Below are 21,006 nucleotides of genomic sequence, written 5' to 3' on the forward strand. Positions count from 1 at the left end.
ACATAAAATCACATTTCAACTCGAATTAGTGAACTAAACGGGCCGGTAATATCCTTTTGCATTTGACGAGTCCTTATATAATCTTATAATCCAAAACTTCCCAATACCAACGAGTACCTTTTTGTTGAAATTTGAATCAACTGTATTTAGTATCATGAAATTTGTGTGTATTATTGTGTTGCAAACCTAGTGTAGAAACGAAGTAAGGAATAGAGGTGGTTGCATCTGGTTAGTGTTACAAGCGCATTGTGACAACGATCGTAGCTTACCTTTAAAGACAAGCGAAAAGAGATAAACACACCAAAATCAAATTTAGGATGAATAATTACTTTATGAGAAACAATTTATTTGTTGAATTATTACTTTATTTAATGTAACAAGATCACGTGTTTCTAACATTAATTTCATTAATGCATTAAAAAACATTAATTTCATTAATGCATTAAAAAACATTAATTTCATTAATTTTGATTAAATTTAATTATATATTTGATCCTGATATTATTTTCACGTGATATGGAGACTAAAGTAGAGAATAATATAAAGTATGCTTTTAGAGACCCCAACATTTATTGCCGTTTGTCCTATGCTTTTATGTCAACATGCATTATGCATATTTTCTTATTTGAGATAAAATCATTTTGATACAATATATTATTAGTATTATGTGTTTTTAATAATATTAAATAGGTACCTCAAGTTTCAAAAAACATTTTTAAGTATCCTAAGGTCATTTTTTAAGACAAAAAATGTCTAAAGTGCTATTATATTAAATGAATCAAAATTTAATTTTTAAAAATATTTTTAAAACATTTTTTGACGGATAAAAATATATTTTTAAGATAAATATTTATTGGCCCAGACAAGGTTCGATAACAGGTTGCGTCGCTAGGTCGGGCAACGAGGATGGGGGAGTGGATGAACAGGGGCGGTAAGCAAGAGCCATGGCGGGTGGTGGGGTTGTTTCCTCAATCCCAGATTTTGATTTTTAGCAAACCAGATCTTATTATTATTATTTTTTAAGGACAAATCTGATGTTAGTTTAAATGCTCAAAATAATATTTATCTTAAAAAAATATTTTTACTACTCAAAAAATGTTTTAAAACTATTTTTAAAATTTTTTTAAGTTAAAATTTAACTAATTTAATAGAAGAGTAATCTAGACATTTTATGTCTCAAAAAAACGACTTTAGAGTATTAAAAAGATATTTTTTTTTAAACTTGAAGGTACCTATTTAATATTATTAAAGATACATGTTACTAAATGTATATTTTGTTATAATACAGAGTATCAAAATAATTTTATTTATTCTTATTTTCTTCCTACATAATTCACAAAGCAGGGTGACCCATTCATTTGCTTTTCCAACGAAAAAGGCAATGGATTAATAAAGTAAGAAGTTGTTTGGTTGGAGGATTTGTGTCCTGATTTGAATCATGGTTCATGATTCGCTACAGTGTTTTCTCTCACAAAAAATACACGTAAATCAAAAATAATTTTAATCTCATGATTCTAATCCATAAACCAAACGTCTCCTAAATGTGACCAATAGTTATGACCCTATTATAGTTATTCCTTGGTGCTATCGCCACCTACACTAGAACCACAAGTTCAAACCTGATTTTATTTTGGGTTTGAATCCAATCATCTTAAGCCAAACGTAGACAGCTTTAAGACCAGCAACTGAGTGGTGCTAGCTTCAATTCTAATCCAAAATTTTGCTGATTAACACATACGTATCGAACTGTCACTTTTGCATTGACAGATGCACATAATAATCTGTTAAATACCTGCTAATAAAAGAATAATTCACGCTTCAAGTTAATTAGTACATTAAAATTAAGATTAAGAATGGTGAGCCCATTTGATTGGATGATTCGTTATCTGATTCGAATCATAGTTCATAGTTCGCTATAATATTTTCTCTAAAAAAAACACACGTAAATTGAAAATAGTTTTAATCTATGAACCAAATGGGCTATAACATTACTTAATTAAAAAAAGAAGTATGGAACAGATAGGTCCGTTTGCAATGTTTATATGGATTACATTGATTATTCATTTGCCACATAAGCATTGAACAATCCGGATCATATTCAGCCATCAAAATTGTAGTCACAGAGCATCCACACTTTATTTCTATATTAACATTGTTGTGGGATATGTGCCCTGCCGAGAGGTCATACTCATGCCCCAAAAGAAGACTTTGAACTGGAAAGGTTGAGACATTTTTGGGGCCACTGGTCCTACAAGGTAGAAATACGAGCTGTATAAGCACATGCAAGTCAGAGAAGGCATATGCTGAATTATTGGCGAAAGGTTCCAAAACAAAACGCCCATTTGACATTAGAAACAAAGTTTGAGCCTTGTTCCCGTGTTTTCTTGTATACACGTGACAGGGTACGGATTGGGTTGGAATTTCACTACAACTCATCATATTTCGCTATATTTTAGCTTATTTTTTATTTTTTTTTTCCTGTGCAAGTTATAAAAAATGAGAATTTCTTTAATAGGTCAGTCTTACTGATAGTGTTAGTTTCTGACCGTTAACTCAGGTTAAATCACATCAGATTAAAAAAAACAGAACATGTAATTTTTAATACAGATCTAACAGTTGAAAATAAAGAACCACTGATAATTTATTTTATATGATCTTACTAGTAAAGTTCCATACAAAAATTTACAGATAATTTACACACGCATGCATCCATTATTTATTGTACTGTATTTTTTCCAATTGTGGCGGACTATGAATTTGAATTTGAACGGGGTTGAAGCGTCTCATAGAACCCAACTTTAAGAGGGCAAGCTTGCTCATGCAGACCCAAACGGCCCAATTATTGAGAGACTTACAGATAGATTCTCTCTCTCTTGAGTTATCTTCTGGGCTGTTTGTTTCATTAACTCAGCCCAGTTCAGCCCATTCCAAACATCCCCCTTTTTTGACCGTTGTTGTGTCTATCACTCACAGTTGAGATTCTTCCTTCTTCCTCCATAAATCCCCCTCAACGCTCCCTCTTCTTGAAAGCTTCACCCAAATCGAAAAACCCTAGACCTAATGGCTCGGCTCAACGCTTCCTCTGATTCAAATTGACCCCAAATTAAAAACCCTAGCGTGAAGAGATCAGAGTTCGCTGCCATCAATTGTCCGATTCTTGCTTCTTTTTTACCGTAGCGTCCATCACTGCAACAGTAGAGATTCTCGCCTTTGGTCTCCATAAATCCCCCCCTTAACGCTCTTGTTTTTGCAAGCCTTTCCTTATGTGTCTTGAGTTTCTCTTGTGTGGGAAATTTTGTTCTCTGTTTTTTGGTCTTTAGGCTATTTTCACCTCTTTGATATTTGAACTTTTTTCCCACGGCTGCAAAGCGTCCTCGACTTGCCCAAATTTTGCGTCGTTGTAGTGGTCCAGTCCAATCGTCGAGTTCGGTTCAAGAGCACAAATATTTGTCGTTGCCGCCGCGGTGATCTCAGGTCGGTAAATGCAACTCAGTCAGGTTGTCTTCTCAAAGAATCCACCTGCTCATCGACGGGCTCGAACACAACGGTAAGCTTCTATTACCCCATTACTTTTGACATATGATATGTGGTTGTATTCTTGGATGAATGGTGGTTGTGAATGTGGATGCGTGGCTGTCGTTTTCGAATACTGGGTGACCGTCTTAGTTGTCATTTTAGATTTCCTCCGTGTGTGCATGCTGTCGTTTTTGAGTAAGCCTCTGTTTGCATGTTGTCGTTTTTGGAATACTAATTTTTGTTCTTGAGTAACGGACTTTTGGACCCTCTTATTTTGTAGTTGTTGTCGTCGTTTGCTTAATAATCTTTCTCCATGTACTGATATGTTGTTGCCTTGTTGGTTGTATTTTATTTTTTTATTTTTTTGATAGACGTTAAGCTAATCTATAACTGATACTACAATTTGATCTGAGTATCGGGCTTTGGCTGTGATGAAACAAAAAAAAAAAAAGCCGAAAGACACATTTGTTGTCGTGTTATACTTGTTATGTGGTACTTTATGTTTGCCGATTTACTCCCTGATGTATAGCACATGCTAATATTTTTTGATATGTTGGTTTTTGCTCTCGTTTTTTACCCCCTCTAATGATTGCTTGCTGTCGTTTTAGAATCTCTTAGCATCGAATTAGAGCCTGGGAAGTGACCATGTCGTGTTCGAAGGTGATATCTAGATTCTTGCAGGTTAATCTTATCTTTGATGCTTGGCTTTTGTTTCTGTTTTGTCTTTTTTTTTTCTTGGATAGTTTGTGTTTTTCTTTTATTTGTTTATTTGTTTATTTTGTTTTTTGTTTTGTTTTGGACACACACAACCAAGCAAAGCAAGCCAAGCAGCAGGAAGAACCTAATTACATAAATAAAACCAGACACGTCCCAGCCTTTCATGCAAACAGATAAAAATTAGATGAAAATACCAGAAAACGCTGAACAGAAACAACAGAAGGAGACAAAACACGACAACAAATTAACGTGCGAATCCGACAAGGAAGATTGTCGGTTCATATTTTGCAGGAAAAAATTGAACCCCTAGTCTCTTCTTTGGCTTTGCGCTTAATTTACGTAAATGTGGTGTTTTCATATAAGTTACAAAACACCACGTTATGGCTTTGATTTAAAGGCTTTTAGCCACTCCAAAAAATGAAACAGATATTTCAAACAAATATCTTTCTCTTTAGTAGAATTTGGCATAGATTTAGCGACTTAAAACAACAAATTGTACCTCATATCAACATTAGTTGTTGTCTTGTACTAGGTGCCTCAACTAGTAAAAAGAATGTATAGTTAAATAAGTGGTTAAATAAGTGAGTAACGAATGTTTCGAAATGTAATTGATTAACTTTTTTTAATAATCACAACCGATCACCAATATATCTTTGTTGATATGCTTTTATAATAATCATAACAAATCACAACTATATCTTTCAAGGGTTTGATGAAGTGGTTTTTTTCTTAGTTAACATAACATAAGGGCTAGTCAACCCAATGTGTTAAATTCAAAACTGACCATATATGTGATATTTTAAAACCCAAACCCATTTTAACTCGCCCTACGAACAAGTCATCTTGTGTAGAGGTGTCAATTGGGCTGGGCTGTCCATGGACGGCCCGGCCTAGCCGCTACAGTGCGGGGTTCGGTACGGCCCGGCCTTGTACTGTTAGGGGTTGGGTCGGCCTGACACGTCTACTGGGTTAGGGCTGGGCCTCATTTTTTTGGCCCGCGGCCCAGGCACATGATGGGCCCAACGGTCGAAAATGGCTAGTTCGAGACCCGGCCCGTGATGTGCCCAACGGTTAAATCCGACCCTCATGCTCCAAAACCTTTATAAAAGCCTTATCTCTCTCACAACATTTTCAACTCTTCTACATCACTCTCAACTCCTTTCACTCTCATATTCTCTCTCTGATTCTTCGCTTTTTCTCTCGATTCTTAATTTTCTCTTATTTTTTTCATTTACAAATTTCAATCAAATTGAAGACATCTCAAAAAAAAGTACTCTACTCATTATTTTTATATAATATTTTATTATTTAATGTTTATTTTACATTGTTTATTGTTTGTAAATATTTTTGTTAACATTAATTTTTATTATTTTTTATAAAAAATGGCGGAATCAAATTTTCTTGTTTTTCTTGATTTTGGAGATCAACCATTTTATGAGGATGAAATTTTGATGTACAATTCCAACCCAACTGATGTGGATAATGTTCCGATTGATAATTAATCGGTGCACAACGAGGATATAGGAGAACGTGCAAGGAGAGAAATACCACACACAACTCCTACATGACAACATTACACAGAGGAGCTACGATCAAATTCAAAAACATGTCTACCATTGTAAAAAATACTATTTCAACATATAAGGTGGGGGTGCAGGCCATCCCAATAGACATTGGAAAGCATGTCTACCATTATACCAAGATAGTGTGGACTCCCGCCAACAAACACTTTCACTCACAAATTAAGGTTTATAAAATTTTTCATATGCACAACGTGCTGGTAAGCCACTAGCTAAATTTTTAGCTAGTGTCGGATTACCATTGTTTTTTGCAGATGAAGCATTTTAAGAATTTATTCAGACTGCATTTTGTCTACAATTTAAAAGAGTTAATAGAAACACAACTAGAGTTGATTGCATGAATATTTTTTATGCAATGAGAGAATCACTTGTTGATAATTTTAAGTCTTTTAATGCTATAGTCTCTTGCACATCTGATCTTTGGGAGAGTTGTAATAAAACTGGTTATTTAGGCTTCACGGTTCATTATGTTGACGGAGATTGGGTTTTTTTGCAAAAGCGAATTATTGGTTTTCGTTTATGTTCTTTTTCACATAATGCAAATGCTATTTTTTCTTCTATTATGAAAATTTTTAATTTTTATGGCATTGAAGATAAACTTTTAACCATTACTTTTGATAATGTATTAGCAAACAGAATTACTATTAACATGTTTAAAGTAAATTTGAAATCACCTTTTGGTAGAGAATTTTTCATCAACATTATGCATGTCATATTATAAACTTAGTAGTCCAAGATGGTATTAAAATTATATCCCATAATCTAACTAAAATTAGAAAGGTGTTATCCTTTCATCTCTATTTTGGGACTCGGCTTCTAGAAATAGTCATATGAGGTCAAAAAAGTTTCCAACAGATGTTAGATGATTATCTTTCATAATCATGGGTATGAAAAATGAAAGAAGTGGCCTCATCTAGAAGTTTCCAACAGATGTTAGATGATTATCTTTCATAATCACTTACGAAATTTTAATCGAGACGCATCTCAAATCTTATGGTTTTATCTCGATGCCTTTGATTGCGCTATATGTGATGCGCACATTATGGGATCGCAACTTATGGTTTGCGTTCAAATGTTGATGGTTATTATATCGACAATCTTATGGTTTGCACTATTATGGTTTATGTCATATGCCTATGGTTCTATGAAAGTGTAACCACATTAAGACCTTACGTGCTTGCGACTTGCACCATACTCTTAATGGTTTTCGGCCACGACAAATAGTTTAAGTCCCGTGGGGCAAACAGACGCCATCAAATGGCTTTCTTTGTCTAGACGACTTATAGCTTATCAAGTAGGCACACACGGCTTACGACAACACCTTTTGGTTATTATTACGGATGTTTGGGAATTCTTAATGGCTTGGTGGCCCTATATAAAAAAAAGAAGAATATCCCATTCTATTGGAACATGAAAGGGTAAAGCTCTAAAGAGATGCTCAACACTCGACAAGATCGCGAGAGAAAAGGAAGAAAGATGAAGGGAATAATCTGGTTTGTCACTTCCTCTTGAGGGGATGGGTTGTTTAGAGGAACAACCCTTCCAACTCTCTCTCAATTCCAAGACTGCAACGGATTTTTGAACGGTTCATTCCTATGAGACTAATAACAAACCATACTCAGGAAGGATAGGAGACAGATTACCTCAGTGGCTAGTACCTCCTTTCTGGGAGGAGTGACGATAGGGGAAACGATCGTCTTCCTTACTTTGGGGCTGCAGCAATCCATACTAGGCTAAATACCCTTTGAAATTCTGTGATTATGCGTAATTAAAAAAAAAGTGAAGGGGAAGAGATATGAGAAAAGGAATTACTTGGATATTGGAGGACTCTTCTCCAAGAGAGGAGCTGGCGGGGGTGGCCACTCCTTCATTGCCCACTTGATCTTGGGGATGCTTTAAAAAAGAGGGGAACAGGAAAGGAAGACAAAAGAAACATCTTTTTTTTAAAGCCGAGTAGAAGATCCTGAACGTTAAATTTTTTTTTGAAGCGACAAAAGGACAGCCCAAAACGGAGTGTACTTGGTCGCTTTGCGCATACATGGCCGGGGTAGAAATTGATTTATTAACAGCCCACTTCATGCACAAAAAAAAGAAAAAATAGAGACGATGGAAATGTGTGTATATAACGTACTTAGGAGGCCGCCTTGTTGTTTTGAGGGACGAGCCCGTCAAGAACGGTGGCATTGTCATTTTCTTCAGAATCGCAGCCACCTCCCTTAAGGCCGCCTCTTGAGGTGTCAATGGCCGCTGAGAGGCAGACTTTTACGGATCGACTTCGAAGCCTCAGTCGAAAGTCTTTGTAAGGATCCTTGGGTGGCGTTGAACAAGCTCTCTTCGATCCTGCAGGAGAAAGCGCATCTGCAAGCTTTCGCTTACCCCAACCAGCAGCATGATCGATAATGACAGAGATCCTGCCGGACGTGGGGGCGCTAGTTGACTTTCTAGTGTTGACCGTAGGAACTTCTCCCACAGCAATGGGTCCCTGCCAAAAGAAAAGCAAGGTAGAGCAACCAAATATGCATGTGTTCACTATATACAAAAAAAGAAAGAGAAAAGAGGCTCGCAAGAATTATGACAAACATCGAAAATACAAGACAAAAATGTAAATAAAAAGGTAGAAACGTGGGCAAGACATACCATCGCAGCTGCACCCGTGCAAGAAAGAACCTAACCGGAGGAGGAAGCATCGGTGTCATTCTGTCCACGCGCGTCGTTCGTTGTTCTGGAGCCTGCATCTTGGGCCTTAGCCCTCGAAGTAATGCGGGAGCTCTTACGGCTCAGCGGCATGATCACAACAGTGGGCCTCTTCGTGGGGGGGCCAGACCGAACCTTCGTTGACCATGAAAAAGGAGGTACAATAGGAGGCTTCCACACGCTCTCTTGCACCAGGGAGGAAACTCGCCTACTAGTTGTCCTATTCTTATCAACAATGACCCAGTAAGGAGCATTGTTCCTTATCTCGTATGTCCTAACACATGAATGAGTATAAGGTATGAGCCGCTCAGGCATGACGTCCAATCTCGAAGGAGGATGCTCTAGGTGCCGAGGACCACTGTCAGCTGCGGTAAGGAGTTGGTACACGACATGAAGCCAATATTCAGAGAAAGATATGGTGCTGGTGGCGAGATATCACGCTCTCGACATGACAAGATTACCTTCCCCTAATTAGAGTTGTCAAATGGGCCGGGGCCGTCCATGGACGGCTCGGCCCAGCACATAACTGTGCCAGATTCAGCGCGGCCTGATACGGTTCTGTTACGGGCCCTCCCGACTTGGCACATTTGATGGGCTAGGACTGGGCCATGGCTTCTCAGCCGGCGGCCCAAGCCCGTGAAGGCCCGCGGCCTGGCCTAAGGCCAATTCGGCCCAAGCCTGGATTCGACCCGGCCCAGGCTCGCGAAACGGCCCACCAAAAAGCCTTCTAGCCTGTTCGGATTGTGACCATTAGGCCTGCGAAGGGCCCAACGTTCACAATCCGAAAAAACCCTAAAAATCTCCTATAAATACCCATTAATCTCACACAACAATTCATTTTCAACTTCTCATCTCACTCTCATTTTATTTCTCATATTGTGTCTTTGATTTTGATTCTAAATTTTTTTCTCGCGATCACTCATTTTCTTGTTCTTCATTTACAAAGTTTAAGTTCAATCAATTTTTAAAAAAATGACCGCATCAAACTTCCATAATTTCACAGCTCTTCTTGAGGTTGGTGATGAACCATTTTTCGAATTTGAAATAACGCGTCCTAACCTCACCCCTACTAAACTGAAAAATGCCCCGGTTGATATTGCTTATGTGCACAATGAGAAAGTTGGAGAATGCAGCACAGGAAGTAGACCGTGAACTTCTCCTGCATGACAGCATTTTATAGAACTTCTCCTGCATGACAGCATTTTATAGAGGAGTCTCGACCAAATCTAAAAGCATGTGAAATTAAAATTCGTGCGGTATGTAAGTATTGTAAAAAATACTTTTTTAATGAAAATGGTGGGGGTACTGGTCATCTGGATAGACATTGGAAAGCATGTCTACTGTTGCACCAAGGTGGGAGTGTGGATTCCGGCCAACAAACACTATTACTCATATCACAAGGGTTGTAAACTTTTACATACGATGCACAACGTGCTCGTGAGGCACTAGTTAAATTTCTAGCTAGTGCCGAATTACCTCTTTCTTTTGCAGATGATGTGTCGTTCTAAGAATTCATACTGACGGTCTTCTGCTCGTAACTTAAACAAGTAAGTAGAAACACAACTCGTTCTGATTGCATGAAAGTATTTTATTCAAAGAGACAATCTCTAATTGATAATTTTAAGACTTTTAATGCTATTGTATCTTGTACTTCTGATCTATGAGGGATGCAATAAAACTTGATATTTATGCATTATGGCGCATTATGTTGATGATGAATGTGTTTTACAAAAGAGAATAATAAGTTTTTGTTTATATCCATATCCTTATAACGCATCAGTTATTTTTGGTACAATAATGAAAATTTTTGAGTTTTATGAGATGAAAGATAAAGTTTTAACTATTATTTTTAATAATGCGTTAATTAACACGGCTGCACTTAATATGTTTAAATGTAGTTTGACACCATCATTTGGTGGGAAAATTTTTCATCAATGGTGTGCGTGTCACATAATCAATTTAGTAGTTCAGGCAGGAATTGAATATATTTTAACTAATCTAACAAATATTAGAGAATTTCTATCCTTCATATTTAGTTTTAGAGCTCGGCTCTAAGAATTCAAACAATATTACAGGAACAGTCAGATGCGCCCTAAAAAGCTCTTAATTGACGTGAGACATAGATGAAATTCCACCTATGTAATGTTGAAGGTTGCACCCTCGTATTTGCAGCTCATCACAATGTATGTAAACTGTAAGAACGATCAACTTTTAATTTTCGATACAGATTGACAAATTGGTGAGTATTTTTTTAAATTTCTAAAAATTTTCTACAATGCTACTGAATTACTTTCTGAAGTTTAATATTATACTGCACATTTAGTTTTACATTAACTATTTAATATTTCATAAATATTTTCTTATTATAGAGATATTAAACTTTTTAAAAATATAATTAAACTAATGGAAACTAAATTTAAAAGTTATTGGTCAAATTGTCTTATGTTATATGTATTAGCAACCATTTTAGATCCTAGGTGCGGAGTAGATGAGACTTAATCTTTGATGATTGCTACATCAGAAAATTTAGGTATTAATATGCAACTAACTATTACTAACGCTAGGAAAATGTTAGAAAATGTATTTGGTTTGTATGAAGCAAAATACAACACATGTAAAAAATAACGAGGAATTTTGACGTCAAAATACATCACATGTCAAAAAGTTATTTCACCCCGAACTGGTAATTGACGTCGAAGTTCCCTGTTCTTTTTAACATGTGTTGTATTTTACTTCATACAAACAAAATAACTTTTCTAACATTTTCCTAGCGTCAGTAATAGTTAGTTGCATATTAATACATAAATTTTCTGCTGTAGCAGTTATCAAAGATTCAGTCCTATCTACTCCACACCTAAAATCTAAAATGGTTGTTAATGCATATAACATAAGACAACTTGACCAATAACTTTTAAATTTAGTTTCCATTAACTTAACTATGTTTTCAAAAGAGTTCAGTATCCCTATAATAAGAAAATGTTTCCGAAATATTAAATAGTTAATGTAAAACTAAATGTGCAGTAGGATAATAAACTGTGGAAAGTAATTCAGTAGCATTGTAGAAAATTTTTAGAAATTTGAAAAAAATACTCACCAATCTGTCAATCTGTATCGAAAATTAAAAGTTGATGGTTGTTACTGTTTACATACGTTGTGATGAGTTGTGAATACGGGAGTGCCGCCTTCAACATTAAATAGGTGTAATTCCACATATATCTCACGTCAGTTCGAAACTTTCTTGTGTGCATCTAACTGTTCCTGCAATATTGTTTGAATTCTTGGAGCTGAGCTCCAGAACTAGATATGAATGATAAAGATTCACTAATATTTGTTAGATTAGCTGAAATATATTCAATTCCTACCTGAACTACTAAATTGATTATGTGACACGCACACCGTTGATGAAAAATTATCCTCCCCAAATGCTGGTTTCAAACTACGTTTAAACATGTTAATTGCAACTGTGTTAGCTGATGCATTATCAAAAGTAATAGTTAAAATTTTATTTTCTATCCTATAAAATCTAAAAATTTCCATTATTGTACAAAAAATTACCGATGTATTATGAGGATATGGACATAAATGAAAACCTATTATTCTCTTTTGTAAAACTCATTCATCATCAATATAATGCGTCGTGACGCATAAATATTCAGTTTTATTGCACACATCCCATATATTAGAATTACAAGATACAATAGCATTAAAAGTCTTAAAATTATCAACTAGAGATTGTCTCATTGCATAAAATACTTTCATGCAATCAGATCGAGTTGTGTTTCTACTTACCCATTTAAATTGCATGCAGAAGGAAGAGTATGAATTCTTCGAACAACCCATAATCTGTAAAAGAAAGGGGTAATTCGACACTAGTTAGAAATTTAGCTAGTGCCTCACGAGCACGTTGTGCATCGTATGTAAAATTTTGTAACCCTTGCGATGTGAGTGATAGTGTTTGTTGGCGGGAGTCCATACTCCCACCTTGGTGCAACGCTAGACATGGTTTTCAATGTCTATTTAGATGACCAGTACCCCCACCATTTTTATTAAAAAAATATTTTTTTACAATACTTACATACCGCATGAATTTCTATTTTACCTGTTTTTAGATTTGGTCGGGACTCTTTTGTAAAATACTGTCATGCAGGAGAAGTTCGCGGTCTTTTTCTCTTGTTGCATTCTCCAACTTCTTCGTTGTGCACTGAAATCAGGGAAGTTTGATGCGACTATTTTTTGAAAATTGATTGAACTTAAACTTTGTAAATGAAAGAACAAGAAAATGAGTGATCGCGAGAAAAAAAAACTTAAAATCAAAATAAAAAAGACAAGATAAAGGATAGAATGAGAGTGAGATGAGAAGTTGAGAGTGAGTTATTGTGTGAGATTTAACGTTGGATTACGGGGAATTTTGTGGATTTTTTTTTTCAGATTGTGACCGTTGGGCCTTTCGCGCCAACAAACGGGCTGGAGGGCTTTTTGGTGGGGCGTTTCGCGGGCCTAAGCTGGGCCGAATAAGGACCGAATCCGGGATTGGGCCGAACTGGGCTTAGGCCGGGCCGTGGGCCTTCATGGGCTAGGGTCTGGCTTGGTTTGCGGCCTGAGAAGCCGCGGCCCAGCCCTAGCCCATCGAACGTGTCAGGCCGGGAAAACCCGTAACAGTACCGTATCGGGCCGTGCCGAATCTGGCACTGTTACGGGCTGGGCCGTGCCGTCAATGCAGTCTCATTAGGGGAAGGCAATTTAGTCATGCCGAGAGCGCGATTGTGACGACCTTAACCTTTGATCATCATCTTATGCTCATACTTAATATTACTTAACCTATACTACTTATTAGTTATAACCTCTTAAAAATTCATGCCAATTTTTTTTTCATTTTTACGTCTAAATGCTGTAGCATTTAGCTAGCATTCTTTTTTCAGCCATTCGTAAAATGCTGTATGCTAGCATTCTGTTTTCAGCAATTCGTAAAATGTTGTAGCATTTAGCCAATATTCTTTTACATTAATCATACCTTATGACTAGAGGTTGCTATGCATAGTCTCACTGTCTCGTAAACTCAACTTTCATTACATAAGTCATCTATATTAATAAAATACTTACTTTTTACACAAAATACATGATGCATCCACAACTCACTTGCAGGTATAGTGAAGAAATGAAAGGGAAAATTTGAAATCTCACCTTGCAGAGTGAAGAACAAGCTTCGGTGATGCTGTTCATCGATAATTCTGTCGATTTCCGCTTAAATCTCGTTTTTCTTCACTTTGGAATTTTTTCTCCTCTCTTTCTCTCTTGGCTGATGCTCTCTGTTCTTATCCATGAGAAATGACCATTTCTCACGTAATATACCTTTAATGAACCGACCAATACATAAAGTAAAAGTTCAAAAATGTAATTTTGACTTTTTTAAGGACCTTTTTATAAAATTTCACAAAATATCTCAAAAATATCTTTCATTTTCTTCTCCTCCAAGTTTGGCCGGTCACTTTAGATGCCACATGGCTCAATCTCAGCCCTTCATCAAGTTTTTTACTTTTAATCTCTACAATTGATCATTTAATAATTATCTTATTTTGGTTCAGTTTAATTCATATCCGGTCCGTGTTTTTCGGACAGATGGTCAACTTAGTCAACCTGACCATTCTTGACTAACTTTTCAAGGGCGTCTTTTTGGTCGACTCTTGGTCAACAAATTTTGACTTGGTCAACTCAAATTAGTCGAAACCTCAATTTTCTCGGTTCGGCCTTCCGAACCCCTTTTTCGTTCTAATTGTTTCTAAAACCCTATAATTGAAGTCTTTCAATTCGTTTTCATTTCTTAAACTTATTATTTATGTGTTTACCCACTTGTGGGCTCAACACAACATTCCACACTTCTTTCTTAAATACAGTCTGAAAACATGTAACTGCATCGTAGTTCAGAGATTTCTGAACTTTAACTTATAACTTGCTATTCCATACTTATTTCAACAAATACTTATCATAAAAGTATTTATATTAATGATACAAAGGATTCTAGATAATATTATCCTATACAATAATTCTGATAAATTTCTCGGTCATGACAATCACCCCTCTTTAAATATTTGTCCTAAAAAATCATAACAAATGAGGGTACTTCATTCTCATCTCATCTTCACGTTCCCATGTTGCTTCTTCCACTTTTTGATTCCTCTACAGTATCTTTACAACTAGAATACTTCGATTCCGAAGACGTTTATCTTCTCGTACAAGTATTTGCACCGGTTGTTCCTCATAAGTCATGTCCTCGTGAATCTGAATCGGTTCATGTTCTATAACATGGGATGGATCGTGTATATACTTCTTTAACATCGAGACGTGGAATACATCATGTACCGCAGTTAATTCTGGCGGTAAAGCTAATCGATAGGCTACTTCCTTATTCGTTTGATAATTTAGAAATGTCCTATATACCTTGGGCTCAATTTGTCTTTCTTGCCAAAACGCATAACACCTTTCATGGGTGCGATCTTTAAGAAGACTGAATCCTCTTCACTAAACTCTAAGGGTTTTCTACGCTTATTAGCATAACTTTTTTGACGATCCTGTGTTGTCTTCATTCTTTAATGGAGTTTCTGGATAGATTCAACCACCTCCTGAATGAATTCTATCTTATGCAATTGCTTCTCCCTGGTTTCATACCAATGAATGGGAGATCTGCACTTTTTTCCATACAAAGCTTCATATGGTGGCATACCGATTGAAGCTTGATAACTATTATTATACGAGAATTCAATCAATGATAGTTTCTTATTCCATGCTCCTTTAAAATTCATCACACATGCTCTAAGCATATCTTCTAAAGTTTGGATGGTACATTCCGATTGTCCATCAGTCTGAGGATGAAAAGTTGTGCTAAATCTTAATTCTGAGCCTATGGCTTCTTGTACACTCTGTCAAAACATTGAGGTAAAGCGGCTATCTCGATCTGAGACAATGGATAAAGGTATTCTATGCAGTCTAACTATGTTGGTGACGTAGAACTCTGCTAACTTTTTTTATGGTATATGTCACTTTTATGGGTACAAAATGGGCAGATTTAGTCAATCTATCAACAATTATCCATATTGCATCATAACATTCACTTGTTTTGAGTAGTCCCACCACAAAATCTATGGTTATATGTTCCCATTTTCATTCTGAAACATCTAAAGGTTGTAGCTCTCCAGCTTGACGTTTGTGCTCTGCTTTAATCTTTTGACATGTTAAACAACGACTAACATAGTCCACGATGTCATTTTTCATGTATCTCCACCAAAAGTATTATTTTAGATCTTGATACATCTTAGTCGTTCCTGGACGTATCGAATAAGGGGTATTATGAGCTTAAAAAAGAATGACTCTTAAGATTTTCAGCTTTTGGAACACAAATTTTTCCTCGAAATGTGAGTATTCCCTTATCAGAGACTTTGAATTCTGTCTCTTTTCCTTTTTCAGCTTCTTTCCAATACTCTTCAAGAGTAGAATCTTGACGTTAAGCTGCTACCATCTTGTCAAAAATAGATGGTTGTATCCGCAGACTGGCTAATTTGCCCGTAATTAGCTCCAATCCTAATGAATGAATATCATTTTGTAAGGGTGTTGAAAATCTATCCAATGACATATGACTTAATTCAGTAGTCTTACGACTTAAAGCATCAGGTACCCTATTGGCTTTGCCAGAGTGATAAAGGATTTCACAATCATAATTCTTTACTAACTCTAACCATCTGTGTTGCCTCATATTAAGTTTTTTCTGAGTGAAGAAATACTTGAGGCTTTTATGATCAGTGAAAATCTGACATTGTGCATCATATAAATAATGCATCCATATCTTTAAAGCAAAAACTACTGCTGCTAATTCAAGATTATAAGTAGGATAATTTCTCTCATGAGTTTTCAATTGTCTAGACGCAGACGCAATTACCTTTCAATTTTGCATCAGTACCGCTCTCATCCCTAGTTTGGAAGCATCACTGTATACGTCAAAGTTTTCTCCGTCCTTTGGGATAGTAATGATTGGTGTAGTAGTTAGCTTTCGTTTCAATTCTTGAAAACTTTCCTCACACTTCTCAGTCCATTCATACTTATTTTCTTTTCGCGTGAGGGTAGTGAGTGGTGCAACTAGTTTTGTAAAACTCTCTACAAATCTCCTGTAATATCCGGCCAAACTTAAGAAACTACGAATCTCTGTTACGTTTCTCGATGCGGCCCAATTACTAACTGCTTCAATCTTTGTTGGATCCACCGAGATTTTGACTTTCAAGACTACATGTCCCAAGAAATGAACTTCATTGAGCCAAAATTCGCACTTGGAGAATTTAGCATATAGCTGATGTCTTTTCAGCGTTTGAAGAGTAATTCTCTAGTGCTCTTCATGTTCCTTATAATTCTTTGAATAAATTAGTATGTCGTAGATAAAAACGATAAAAAATTTATCCAAGTATTCCTTGAAAACACGATTCATCAAATCTATAAAAGCTGTTGGGACATTAGTTAGTCCAAACGGCATTACAAGAAACTCGTAGTGTCTATAACGCGTTCTGAAAGCCGTCTTTGGTATATCTTGTTCCTTAATCCTTAATTGGTGGTATTCAGATCGAAAATCAATCTTTGAGAATATTGCTGTCCCTTTGAGTTAGTCGAATAAGTCATCGATCATGGGCAGAGGATATTTATTCTTTATCGTGACCTTATTGAGTTCACGATAGTCAATACACATCCTTAATGTGCCATCTTTCTTCTTTACAAACAATACAGGGGCTCCCCAAGGCGAATAACTTGGTCGGATAAATCCGTTGTCCATTAATTCTTGCAGTTGCATTTTTAACTCCTTAAGTTCTGCTGGAGCCATTCTATAAGGAGCCTTAGAAATCGGTGCGTTCCTGGTAAAAGTTCGATTTCAAACGAAATCTTACGTTCTGGTGGCAATTATGGTAATTCTTCGGCACATCTTTTGGTTGCCACTTATCAGTTTTAGTCGTGTCCATAATATGTACTAAATATCCTTCGCAACCACTAGTAAGTAATTTCCTTGCTTCCATTGCGTTAATTACTCATCTGGGGGTACACTTAGAGCGATCAACGTACTCAAAAGTTTCTTACCCATCAGGTCAGAAAATCACCTTCCCATTACGACAATCGATAGTAGATCGGGATTATTGTATAAGATAGTATTCTCTAGAATCTTTTGTATTATTTATATAAATATTTTTATAATAAATATTTGTTGATATAAGTATGGAATAGCAAGCTATAAGCTAAAGTTTAGAAATTTCTGAACTACGATGCAGTTACCGGTTTTCAGACTGTATTTAAGAAAGAAGTATGGAATGTTGTGTTAAGCCCACAAGTGGGTAAACACATGAATAATAAGTTTAAGAAATGAAAAAGAATTGAAAGACATCAATTCTAGGGTTTTAGAAACAATCACAATGAAAAACGGGTTTGGAAGGCCGAACCGAGAAAATTGGGGTTTCAACTGATTTGAGTTGACCGAGTCAAAATTTGTTGATCAAGAGTCTACCAAAAAGTCACCCTCGAAAAGTTAGTCAAGAATGGTCAAGGTTGACTAAGTTGACCATCTGTCTGAAAAACGCATATAAAACGCGTACTGGATAGGAATTAAACTGAACCAAAATAGGATAATTATTAAATGATCAATGGTTGAGATTAAAAGTGAAAAATTAGATGAAGGGCTGAGATTGAGCCATGTGGCATCTAAGGTGGCCGGCCAAACTTGGAGGAGAGGAAAATGAAAGATATTTTTGGGATATTTTGTCAAATTTTGCAAAAAGGTCATTGGAAAAGTCAAAATTACATTTTTGGACTTTTGCTTTATGTATTGGTCGGTTCATTAAAGGTATATTACGTGAGAAATAGTCATTTCTCATGGATAAGAACATAGAGCATCAGCCAAGAGAGAAAGAGAGGAAAAAAAATTTCAAAGTGAAGAAAAACGAGATGTAAGCGAAAATTGACGGAATTATCGAGGAACAGCATCACCAAAGCTTGTTCTTCACTCTCTAAGGTGAGATTTCAAATTTTCCCTCTCATTTCTTCACTATGGCTGCAAGTGGGTTGTGGATGCATCACGTGTTTTGTGTAAAAAATAAATAGTATTTTATGAATATAGATGACTTATGTAACGAAAGTTGAGTTTAGGAGACAGTGAGGCTATGCATAACAACCTCTAGTCACAAGGTATGATTGCTAGTTAAATGCCACAACATTTTACGAATGGCTGAAAAGAGAATGCTAGCTAAATGCTACAACATTTTACGAATGGTTGAAAACAGAATGCTAGCTAAATGCTACAACATTTAGACGTAAGAATGAAAAAAAAAATTAGCCTGAATTTTTAAGAGGTTGTAACTAGTAAGTAGTAGAGGTTAAGTAATATTAACTATGATGATCAAAGGTTAGGGTCGTCACAGCGATATCTCGCCACCTGCACCACATCCTTCTCTGAATATTGGCTTCATGTCGTGTACCGACTCTTTGCTGCAGCTGATAGTGGTTCTCGGCCCCTGGAACGTCCTTCTCTGAGATTGGACGCTATGCCTGAGCGGCTCAGACTCTATACTAATTCATGTGTTAGAACATATGCGATAAGTAACGATGCTCCTTACTGGGTTATTGTTGATGGGAAGAGGGCACACCCGATGGAAGAGTGTGCGGAAGCTCGCTGTTGTGCCTCCTTTTTCATGGTCAACGAAGGTTCGGTCGGGGCTCACCACGAGGAGGCCCATGTTGTGGTCTTGCCGCCGAGTCGTAAGAGCTCCCGCATTGCTTCGACGACTAAGGGCGAAGATATAGGCTCCATAATAACATACGACGCGCTTGGGCAGAATGGCACCGATGCTTCCTCCTTCGGTCGGGTTCTTTATTGCACGGGTGCAGTTGCGAAGGTATGTCTCGCCTGTGTTTCTACCTTTTTTTTTTTTTTTTCATTTTTACCTTGTCATTTTGATGTTTGCCATAATTTTCACAAGTCTCTTTTCTTTGTTTTCTTTTGTATATATATGTGAACACGAGCATATTTGGTTGCTCTGTTTTTCTTTTCTTTTGGCAGGGACCCATTGCTTTGGGAGAAGCTCCTGCGGTCGACACTGGAAAGTCAACTAGCGCCCCCTTGTTCGGCCGGATCTTTGTCATTATCGATCATGCTGCTGGTTGAGGTAAACAGAAGCCTGCGAATGCGCTTTCTCCTGCGGGATCAAAGAGCGCTTGTTCAACACCACCCAAGGGTCCTCAAAAAAGACTTTCGACTGAGGCTCTGAAGCCAATCCGTAAAAATCTCCGCCTCGCAGCAGCCATTGACACCTCAAGAAGCGGCTTTAAGGTTGGTGGCTGCGATTCTAAAAAAAATGATAGCGATGCCATCGTTCCTGACGGGCTCGTCCCTCAAAACAACATGGCGGCCTCCTCGGTACATGTATAGACTCACATTTCCATCGATTTGGTCGAGTGTTGGGCATCCCTTTAGGGCTCTACCCTTCCATGTTCTAGTGGAATGAAATCTTCTTTTTTCTTTTTTTTCGTATAGTGGGCCACCAAGCCGTTGAGAATTTCCAAACATCCGTGAGAATTTTTAAACATCCGTAATAATAACCATAGGGTGTTGCCGTAGGCCGTGTGTATCTATTTGATAGGCCATAAGCCGTCCATTTTCCCCACAGGGCTTAAACTATTTGTTGTGGCCGAAAACCATTAAGTTTATAATAATATGACATGCACAGCGTTGATGAAAAAATCTCCACCAAAATGTGGTTTCAAATATGCTTTGAACATGTTGATAACAGTTGTGTTTGTTGATGTATTATCAAAAGTAATAGTTAAAATTTTATCTTCGATGCCATAAACCTTAAAAATTTCCATAATAGTAAAAAAAATAGCATTTGCATTATGTGGAAAAGGACATAAACGAAAACTAATAATTCACTTTTACAAAACCTAATCCCCGTCAACATAATGACTCATGACGCATAAATATCCAGTTTTACTACAACCCTCCCAAAGATCAGATGTGCAAGAGACTGTAGCATTAAAAGACTTAAAATTATTAACAAGTGATTCTCTTATTACATAAAAAATTTTCATGCAATCAGCTCTAGTTGTGTTTCTATTAATCGTTTTAAATTGTGAACAAAATGCAGTCTGAATAAATTCTTCAAATGCTTCATCATCTGTAAAAAAAAACAATAATAATTCGACACTAGCTAAAAATTTAGCTAGTGCCTCACGAGCACGTTGTGCATCATATGAAAAATTATGTAAACCTTGATTTGTGAGTAGTGGTGGAACTTCGGGCGGTGGGCCTGCCCGAAGTTCAAAAATTTTCGGGCTCGGTAGGCAGGCACCATTCGCCGCCCGCCCACCCTAATTTTGAGCTTGGGCTCGGGCAGCCTGAGAAAAACTTCCCGGCAGCCCGCCGCCAGTGGGGGAACTGTGATCGTCGGCCGCCGTTTTTTTTTTTTTTGAATTTTCCACCGTAACT

General features: G+C 36.8%; 1 long non-coding RNA gene across 1 annotated transcript; it reads left to right on the plus strand.

The window, feature by feature from the left end:
* Positions 1 to 3,012: 3,012 nt before the first annotated feature.
* On the plus strand, positions 3,013 to 20,181 carry LOC112094542. Its single transcript, XR_002903590.1, has 3 exons — positions 3,013 to 3,547; positions 4,125 to 4,197; positions 19,582 to 20,181. It is a non-coding gene; the product is annotated as an uncharacterized LOC112094542 (long non-coding RNA).
* Positions 20,182 to 21,006: the final 825 nt, after the last annotated feature.

This window comes from Morus notabilis, unplaced genomic scaffold (genome assembly GCF_000414095.1).
Source record: "Morus notabilis unplaced genomic scaffold, ASM41409v2 Scaffold888, whole genome shotgun sequence".
NCBI lineage: Eukaryota > Viridiplantae > Streptophyta > Magnoliopsida > Rosales > Moraceae > Morus > Morus notabilis.